This window comes from Anneissia japonica, unplaced genomic scaffold, assembly GCF_011630105.1.
Source record: "Anneissia japonica isolate Jap-2015-1 unplaced genomic scaffold, ASM1163010v1 scaffold1030_len608725_cov174, whole genome shotgun sequence".
NCBI lineage: Eukaryota > Metazoa > Echinodermata > Crinoidea > Comatulida > Comatulidae > Anneissia > Anneissia japonica.
Window position 1 is genome coordinate 101734 of NW_022753996.1, and position 9916 is coordinate 111649.

General features: G+C 33.3%; 1 protein-coding gene across 2 annotated transcripts in view; it reads left to right on the forward strand.

The window, feature by feature from the left end:
- The first annotated feature begins 3319 nt into the window (after positions 1 to 3319).
- LOC117123010 overlaps positions 3320 to 9916 on the forward strand; it is a 24860-nt gene continuing 18263 nt past the window's right edge. For both annotated transcript variants that reach the window (XM_033268798.1, XM_033268797.1), the window contains exon 1: positions 3320 to 3845. The gene's annotated coding sequence lies outside the window, so the exon portion shown is untranslated. The remainder of the gene's footprint in view (positions 3846 to 9916) is intronic.

The window sequence follows — 9916 nt, forward strand, 5'->3', positions numbered from 1 at the left end:
CACGAAGGACTCTTGAACAGTATCATCCAGATATAGAATGTACGTGCGTTTATGGCATTTACCATAATTAGATATTTTAGACAAAAGTTTATAACCCAACATACATAACATATATTAATTACCGGTATCTCGTGTTAATATTTTTTTTGTTATAGCTTCCAATAAGACCAAATAGAAGAAATTACTTTCTGTTTCACACAAAGGATAAGTCTATGATGGAACCGGAGCTGAAATTTTATATGGAACGATGGCACAGACTGTGGTTATGGCTTGATGGCTGTATGTTGATATAATTCACTTATATCAACAGTTCTTCCATTTAAAATCCTATAGATTGCCTCTTTTATCCATGTAACACTACTTTTAAAACATCCAAGATATTTCATTATAGTGGATACAGATATTTTAAAATGAAATATAATACAAGTGAGTTTTTAATGTAATAATCACAATACTGGAAATGAAAACGTCACGAAGGACTCTTGAACAGTATCATCCAGATATAGAATGTACGTGCGTTTATGGCATTTACCATAATTAGATATTTTAGACAAAAGTTTATAACCCAACATAAATTAATTACCGGTATCTCGTGTTAATATTTTATTTATAGCTTCCAATAAGACCAAATAGAAGAAATTACTTGTTTAGCGTCGCATCACAACACAATTTTAGATGGGGAGGGGTGGCTTTTTTTCCCTTTGTTTTTTTAACTATACAATATCACTAATCAAATTAAATGTGTTATAATCAACAAAAGAATAGAATTATTATACAGTAAAACTTTTAAAATGTCCCTAATCTTACAGGCCTATTTCTATAAGTTTCAGCAGTGGTACGACAAGCTGTTTAGATTGTCTTAAAAAAGGAAGCCGTATGATAGCATACACTACACGAAAATTCAAGATAGAAACCAATGAATAGCTTTACAAAATATGTAGGCCAACACTAACAGCTAGAGAACAACTTCTCCCAATTGACCCGAAACTTCGCGTAACTCCACCGCCGAACTGCCAGTAAATGTCTACACAGTTTTTATTTTATACTGCTTATGCGGACGTAATATGATCACCAATCTATTCCCGCCATATTATTGCTAGCCTAATTACAGTCGCTGTAAAGTAAAGTAAGTTTCAACTACCCTTCCCATCATGCTCACTGTTTCTCGCTTTAAAGTGACTTGGGATTTTTTTCAACGTAAATTAGCTTTTACATATTTTCTACAGATTGTTTATGCTGGATAATAAGTTGTGAAATTAAGTTTCAACATAAGGTACATGCTCGATTGTATAACCTTCCGTTACTTTATGTTGTTTAATGAATACATGACATATTAAATAATTGTTTACCCCAGAAGAAAGTGTTGCAAATTTGTGTCCCATAGGCTCTGATTATCCAGACCACAAAATACTAAAATTCTCAGGGAACTAAATTTCGTGTTACACCGGCTAACCGTTAAGACCGTCTAAAGACCGCTTATAGCAATCCGTCCCTTCTCTGGCCCTCTATTTCGAATTCCTGGATCAGCCACTCATTATGGTGCTCAAGACGCTCTGCACATGCACTGACGCGCGGGTGTAAGAGTACGCTCTCGTTTATGGTTATAAAGTTGACCGGAATGAAAATTATTTTTGATTTGAATAAATGTTGACTTTTCCTTAATGAGATATGAGTATTGACGCCAGCTAAACTTTTTCATCAATTCGATGCAACATGCAAAAATCGACATGAATTTGACGTCGACCCTTCCAGACGACTATCGCACGAAAGCACTGTTTTGTTTATTCCAGGTAGTTCCCAGGCACTGTCATGAGGTCTATTTCACATTGCATAGAGGGATCTTCTTCAGTATTTGCGATAGAGTAAACTAAGTAACGTATACAGTCGATCAGAAGCGAATTAAAAATGTTCATTAGAAAGACCGTGATGACCTGCTGCTTTGCATGTAGGGCGCTTGTTAATTATAATTAATTATATAGGGCGTAAACCTAATGTAAAATTAAATGGTCAGGAACATCCTTAACAAAAAATGGTGACCTGATGAATAAGTCTGAGAACACGCACTAGCACATTTCTGTAATGTGTTGTGGGATAATTTTATTTTAGTATAATATAGGTATCCATTTACACCAAAAAAAAAAAAAAAAAAACATTAAAAACCATTCTTAGCAATAAATGTCCCTGGGGCGTTTATTTATAAATACGTCGGTATATTATTATTATTATTATTATCTGCATATTAATATCGACCATCATCGTAGGTCTGATAAATCCTGGTAAGGGGTAACATTTAAGTGCATGTTTTAAAATACTGATACCATGAAAGAAGAGACTACTGTAAATATAAAATGACGTATAGGAGCTGATCGATTCAGCTTGCAAAATGTCTACGATACAACACGATCGAGGCAACTTGTTGTCAACATCACTGACAAAATAGAAAATCGTCACGAAGGAACACTCGGTAAAATGTGTGAATGAAACATTGGCAGAAAACAAGCATTTAGTTTGCATAACATTGTATTCAGATTGAACATAAACTAACAGTAATAAACCAAATTACATTATAATAAACTACACTTCTGATGCTAGCTCGTGTTTTTTCCACACACTTCTGCTCTGCATGAAGCATCGTTGTTATCAATTAAAAATGGCTGTGTGCCAAAGCTGCTTTTATCGTTAATCACAACTCAATCTCGTACCAGTTTCTATTTTAACCAATAGTGATAATAGAATGTTTATCTGTTGGTTATTCATTAAATTTTTGTGAAAATGCTTCAAATAAACACATTTACATGTGGTAATTAATTATAAATACCATCACCAAAATAAATAATTGATTCTAACTTGTACATATAAAAATGTCTATCTTTAAATCATTTACACATCTTATAATAATAATTACTACGTATGAATACAAATAAAAATAATATACTTTCTTTTCTAATAACCCAACATAAATAATTTAAACATTATTACTATATAATATTATTATCATCATAATAATTATTAATACTTCTAGATTGTATGTAGTTCTCACGGTGGGTTATTGTATTTACATTGTTTTAGTAAGCATTGATTGTAATTTGTTTTCTACATTAATGTTGTTAATGTAATCATGTATTCTGAATCAGACAAAATTTGTCTCGATTCTGAATCATTTAATGATTCCATTAACATCTGCTGTAACATCACACAGTCCACACTAGCCAAATTAATGTATACCGAATAAGCATACCTCCATGGAATAAGCAATCAGAAACATACATAGGCCTACAGTTCAGAGCAGTCGTTTTGCAATAGATAATAATATTATTCTTTTGTCAGTAGGATTGTTTCATAATTATATAGAATCGTGTATAAGTTATTCCCTGTTCACTCACGTTATGCATATGCATGTATAATCCGTATGTCACGTGAGATGACTGCAACAACAGCACTAGGTAACAACTTGATCGAAGTGGTTTTAAATTAATAATCACGCTTCCTATTTTCACCCGACTTAAGGTTGAAAGCAGATTTGATAGTCTTACAATGTAATATACACCGGCTTCGCTTTCGTCATACAAATTAACAATTGTTAAGGCATGCGCAGTACCCTTTCGTTCTGACGTATGCTATCACTTTGCGTTGTCTAAAACAGAAGCATATCCGTGAATATACCTTGGTAGCATACGTTATTACTACAGACAGCAGATTGTTCAACCAGCATCCATGTAATATCTACTAAAGCTTCTGATAGAGTTATTATTTTCCGTTCAATCTGTAAACCTGGACTCTGTAGAGCAAACCCTACGACTAGGGAATGTGTAGGTGATTTGAAAGGAGTGGGTTACGTTTAGAAGGTGAGTTATAATCTTCAGTCGATTTGATTTTGCTGCGAATGAATAATGAACTGATAACCCTTTTAAATGGTGACTTCATTTCGGTTGTATTTAATCGCTTGCTCATTATTTATTTATATGTCTATATATGATTATAGCTATTATTATTATTATTATTATTATTATTATTATTATTATTATTATTATTATTATTATTAGTATTATTGTTATTATTATTATTATTATTATTATTGTTATTATTATTATTATTGTTATTATTATTTATTATTATTATTATTATTATTATTATTATTATTATTATTATTATTATTATTATTATTGTTACTATTATTATTGTCATCATCAATATTATGTTATTATCACCATCATCATTTATTGTTATAATATAATAATACCGTATTCGCGCGAATATGCGCCCGGGCGCTTAAAATATTTTTTTTTTGCCCTTTTTGAGGGGCGCTTATGAAAACGGGGCGCTTATGAAAACAGAGTGGAAATTGACTGGCCGCTTATGGAAATACATGAAAATTGAGGGATTCTTCTGGAAAATTGAAAACTTTAATGGGCGATTTTTTAATGAAAAAAATTGTATAAGGACTTCCGAAAACCGAAGATTACGAATGGTTATGGTGCGGAAAAGATAATCGCATGGCTCGTGACAAGAATTCTGTGAGTTTTAACAGCAGATGAAATTAGAGGTGGTGGTGGTGGTGTATAGGCCCTAAGCTTGTTGGTCATCTGCCAGTTGAGATTAGCAGGATCATTGCAGTTCGTCGTGCAAACTCATATGAAAACGTGCTAAAGGTGCAAATTGGCAAGAAAAAGAAAAAGAGAAGTAGACAAATGTAAGAAGAAGAAAGTTGGAAAGATACTGTCCAGGGAGCTCTCATCTGTTCAGGATAAAATATCCTCATTTTGAAATTGACATAAGAAGAAAATTTGATTTGATACAAATTTTGATTAAAAAAAATCAATCACAAGTTATTGTTTTAAAAAATAAACACTAAGGGGCGCTTATTCAAACGGGGCGCTTATTCTCGCGAGTACGGTAATTATTATTATTATTATTATTATTATTTATATAATTTTATTATTGATATTATATTTTTCAATACCTAATTCATATATAATTGTTTTCTTATTTTCAGATAAATTAAAATATGAACATGCATAACATTGTGCATATTTATTTTCATAATGAATACTCATTAAGTATAACATAATATTACAGATAGACATAAAAGGAAATGTTTATATACAGTATATAAATAAATTATACAACACAGGACTATTGTTTCTAAAGATCGTATTCTTATTGCATCACTAAACTTCTACCTAATCAGATTTTCATTCTGAAAGATAAATTACATAATTATTGATACGCATTTCAATATTATACCCGAGTCACGCGATGCTCAAATAAACAAATGGCAGTTAAGACATATGCCAATTATATTAAAATCACTGTAAACATATTGCTTATATGTTCCTGTATCGACGTGACCACATTGTGAACTATCTGGTTATTAAAATAATGTACAGTATAGATACAATAGATACAGGTGCAATATAACAAATTTGATTAATGGATTAAAGTAGACACACACTTGGTACTAGTCGTGAGAAGTCTAGGTATACCGGGAGGTATTCAAGGAAAATAGAAACAAATAATTGTTGAAAGCTATTACAATAATATTATTGTCCCAAGTAGCTTTTTGATTGCAAATATATTGCACATTATAATACAAGCATATTGCATATTCAGGTTTTTTTTTTATTGAGGTCACTTTTAAATCATTTGCAGACATCAATTTGATTTATGTCTCAAAAAAGCATTATTTTGCAATGAAAGCATACAGTTCAAACTAAAATTAAACTAATATAAAAGTAATTCTAACGCAGAGTTGTAAATTGGGTTTACGTTTATTATTCCATGCAACTCTGAAAAAATAAATTAAATAAATAAAAAAAAAAATTAATAAAATACAATAAAATAAATAAAAAATAAAAAAAAATAAATAAAATGGTAATGATGGTAATGTTCTAGGACTATGTTTACATCCAGTTAACTTATATAAACACACAAAATAATTTTTATTAAATATCAATGACACGACTGTTTCTTAAGATACATTTCTTATCAATTTTAACTAATAATATTTGTAAACTATTATATAGGTTAAGTACTGTTTAGTAGTTATAAACTTCAATACATGGATCACTTTTCTTGTATTTCTTTATTGCTAAACTTGGTTTTGTTTCTTGCGCTTGTATTGTCCGTTATAAAATTTCGAACTTGCAATGTCCCGAATTATAAGGTCGACGACGATAGGAATCTTGACACAGTGGTGTAACACTGAGGCTGCGGTTCCTGAGGCTTTCTAAGACTAGGGGCCCGATCACTAATTCCATTGTGGATTTTTAGATGGTCTTGTTTTTCAAATTATGTTTGTCGTTATAATCTAAATGTTTTTTAACGACGAAATAAATGATATGATATGTAGCGGATTAAGGATTTGAAATAGAGGAGCCCAGGGAGGGATTTTTACAAGTAGGGTGTATCAACAAAGCGTTTTTGGGTGAGGGTACGGTGTTTGGGTCAGGGTGCTAGACAGAGGACCCTGTTGGGACCCTGCCATTGACATTTACCTCTTCAGAATTATTATGGTAATAATAAGAATAAGGTAGAGATTTGTTAAGCGCCACAGACCGGAGTCCATATCGGCAGCAATATGTTTGTGATGGAAAGGTGTGTCCTAAGTGAATTTTTAATGAAGCAATTGAAGTATATTATTTGATGAGAATAAGTAGTGCCTTCCAAAGCTGGTGCTGCAAACTAGAATTCTATACCCAATAGTTTTAGTGTTGCTTCGAGGAACTAAACATAAATGGGGACAGGTGACTTAATAGAATAACCAGTAACGCATTAATTTAAGGGATGAGTTGAACAGTGTAAGTGGGTTAATAGGAGTGAAGCGCTTTGAGAGTTAGTAAAATGATTTTGTATTAAATTCTAGCGTAAACAGTTAGATAATGTAAATTATGCAAAATTGGGGTCATGTGAGTATATGTGATGTAAGTACACTTGCAGCCGAGTTTTAAAGTCGTTGAAATTTGTTGCGATAAATTTTAGGTGACAACAAAATGGAGTTGTAATAATTTAGACAAGAGAAGATGAATGCCTGTATGTTACATGCCGTAGTTTGTTTAGATAGATATTTCCTAATGAGTGTTATGTTGCGAAGATTAACTGACTTCATCAGTTGCCTAATGTGATTATGCATTGGAATTCTCTTTTTAATTTTGGTTTTCAAGAGCTTTCTTTAATTTTACTTGTGATTGTTTTTTTTTCTTCTTTTATTTCTTTATCATATTTTACAGTGTTTTTGTGAATGTGATTCTAAGCGAATATTGGCTAATTAATGGCACATGAAGCACAATAAAATTCAATTGGAATTTGAATTGAATTAAATTATTTAAATACTCTAAATTGTTTAACATAAAACCCTTTATCAATATTTAGTCTAGTAGTACGCCACTGACGTTAAATTAGACCTAATGATCGTTTAATTACTGTATAGGTTATTGGAATACCATGGTTTGTTTTAGGTTTTATCTCTTATAGTGATTTCGTTAATCGGAGAAAAAAAAATCATCAATAATGGATATCAACATACATTCATTAACGACATAAACTCATCTACTGTTAGTGACGATGCATTACTAAAATGCAAGTTCTCACATTGCTAACACAATCAAGTTTATCAATTTAAAAAAAACTTAGTGTTACGATATTGAATAGAATGTTTAGGTTGTCGTCTCTACCATGATCATGAAACTCAATGACTTTATAAACACTAAACAGAAAAACCGAATTGTCAATATCAAATATTATTCTTAAAAATTAAACTAAAAATTAAATTTTACTTTTTTTGTTCAATTCCAAATATTTGAAAATTGGAAATTTTGGCTGAAACCCTGGAGACCCGCGGCATCCACAGTGCAGCGCCAGTACCAACATTATAACGGATACATTGTCTTTCCCGCCTACCTCTCAGAGCGATCTGCAATTGAAGCCAGACGCTAGTGTATAAAAAGCATATAAAACATTAAAAATTAAACTTAAATATCTGAAATGAATAAAATAATTGATATTAATTTTACCGAATTGTTTGCTAGCCTAGATGTCTTCTCCATTAAATTATATCCTCGGCATTCTCTTCAGTTCAGCACCACATACGTTCGTCTGTCATTCTTCATCCAGCATTCCTACTTCCTTCTACTTCGAGGTTTTTCCCTTGCAACCGTCCTTCAATCACATCTCTCATTAATCCTGAAGTTCTCAATATATGGCCAATCCAGTTTTTCTGCCTGCTAATTTTAATAGTATTAGGTGATCTTTCCTCTCCCACAGCTGCTAATACCTCCTCATTGGTCTTTCTTTTAATTTCAACTAACCTTCTCCATTCTTCTCCAAATCCACATTTCAAAGGCTTCTAGTCTCCTTATATCATCCTTTAGCAACGTCCATGTCTCTGTCTCGTTCAAAAACACACTCCAAACCACACCCTTCACTATTTCTTACTGGCGCTCTTGGTAAGGAGCAATGCTAATAAAGGCTGCCTTTGCCATTCCTATTCTAGTTCTCATCTCAATTCCACTCCTTCCATCTTCTGTAAGCAGACTGCCCAGATATTTAAATTGACTAATCTGTTCAACCCTCTGTCCATTGACTTCTGTCTCTCTTTCTCGAGATCTTCATCACTTTATTTTATTTACATTTTTTTTTCTTTACGCTCAGGCTATCCATCAATTTTTGCAAGCCTACTTCTGCTTTCGTAGCTTGGTCATCTGCAAACCGTACGTTCTTCAGTAGCTCTCCTCCAACAATTACCTCCGTCTCTACTCTTCCAGTCATCATCATCTCAGCATAGATAGAGAAAAACACTGTCGATATGCATCTTTGATGGACACCACTTCTTATCACACTCGGTTTAGACTCTCCATCAGCCACCCTTACTACAACTTCCTGTCCCATATAAAACTTGTATATCACCATTCTATTTCTCTAATCTATGCAAATTTTCAATATTTCCAGCATTTTCACCCACTTCACTCTATCAAATGCCTTTTCTAAGTCTACAAAGCACACGCACAGATTTTGTAAATGTCCCAGGCTACTTTCACTCGGAATTCTATTCATGCTCTTTTCTAAAAACAAATTGGGTCTTTCCAATGAAGTCTTTAGCCCTAGCTTCTACTCTCTGGGTCAGAATCTTTAAATTGATTTTTGATGCATGTTAGATTAGGCTAATAGTTCTATGATTCTTACAGTCAGCAACATTCGGTTTCCTCTGAAGTGGAATCATTGTTGTTTTTACGAAGTCATCTGGCAACTCCACTGATATGTAAATCTGCTTGCAGATCTCCTTTGATTTGTCTGTTCCCTCTAAATCAAAGATTCGTTAGAATATCTGCTGGAACACTATCACTGCCTCCTGCCTTACTATTCTTCAAGTGCTCAATTGCTGATGTTATTTCTCTGTCTATGAGATGTGGAACATCACACCTCACTGTTGGTTTACCTTCTTTACCATAGTATAGATATACCTTAACTCCTTACACCTGTCTTTATTTCTCTCAGGATCCATTAATATTTCTCCATTGTTAGCCCTGATACACCTGTCTCTTATACACATCTAGATGTGTATAAGAGACAGGGCGTCCACCGTCTGTGGCTGTCGTTCGTCCGTCGGTGGAGCTAAGGAAGACGACGACGAAGGGGGTTGCTGTTGTTGCTGTTGTTGTGCTGCTGTTGTTGTTGCTGCTTGGCGAGAATCTCGGTAAGTTTAGAGACCACGTCGGTCATCCTGTTTTCCATTTCCGTCGGCACGGGTCGTTTCTCGGGAGGTTCGCCGATATCCCGTTCGTTTCCGCTGCGTGGAAGAGTTCGCTTTCTGCTTCTTCTGCCGTCCATCCTGTTTTCTCTTATTCTCTCTTTCATGCTCTCGAAGTAATCGTTGCACACGTTAATCGCATTCTGGTTCGTTTTGTGCAGCAGCTCCTTGTGC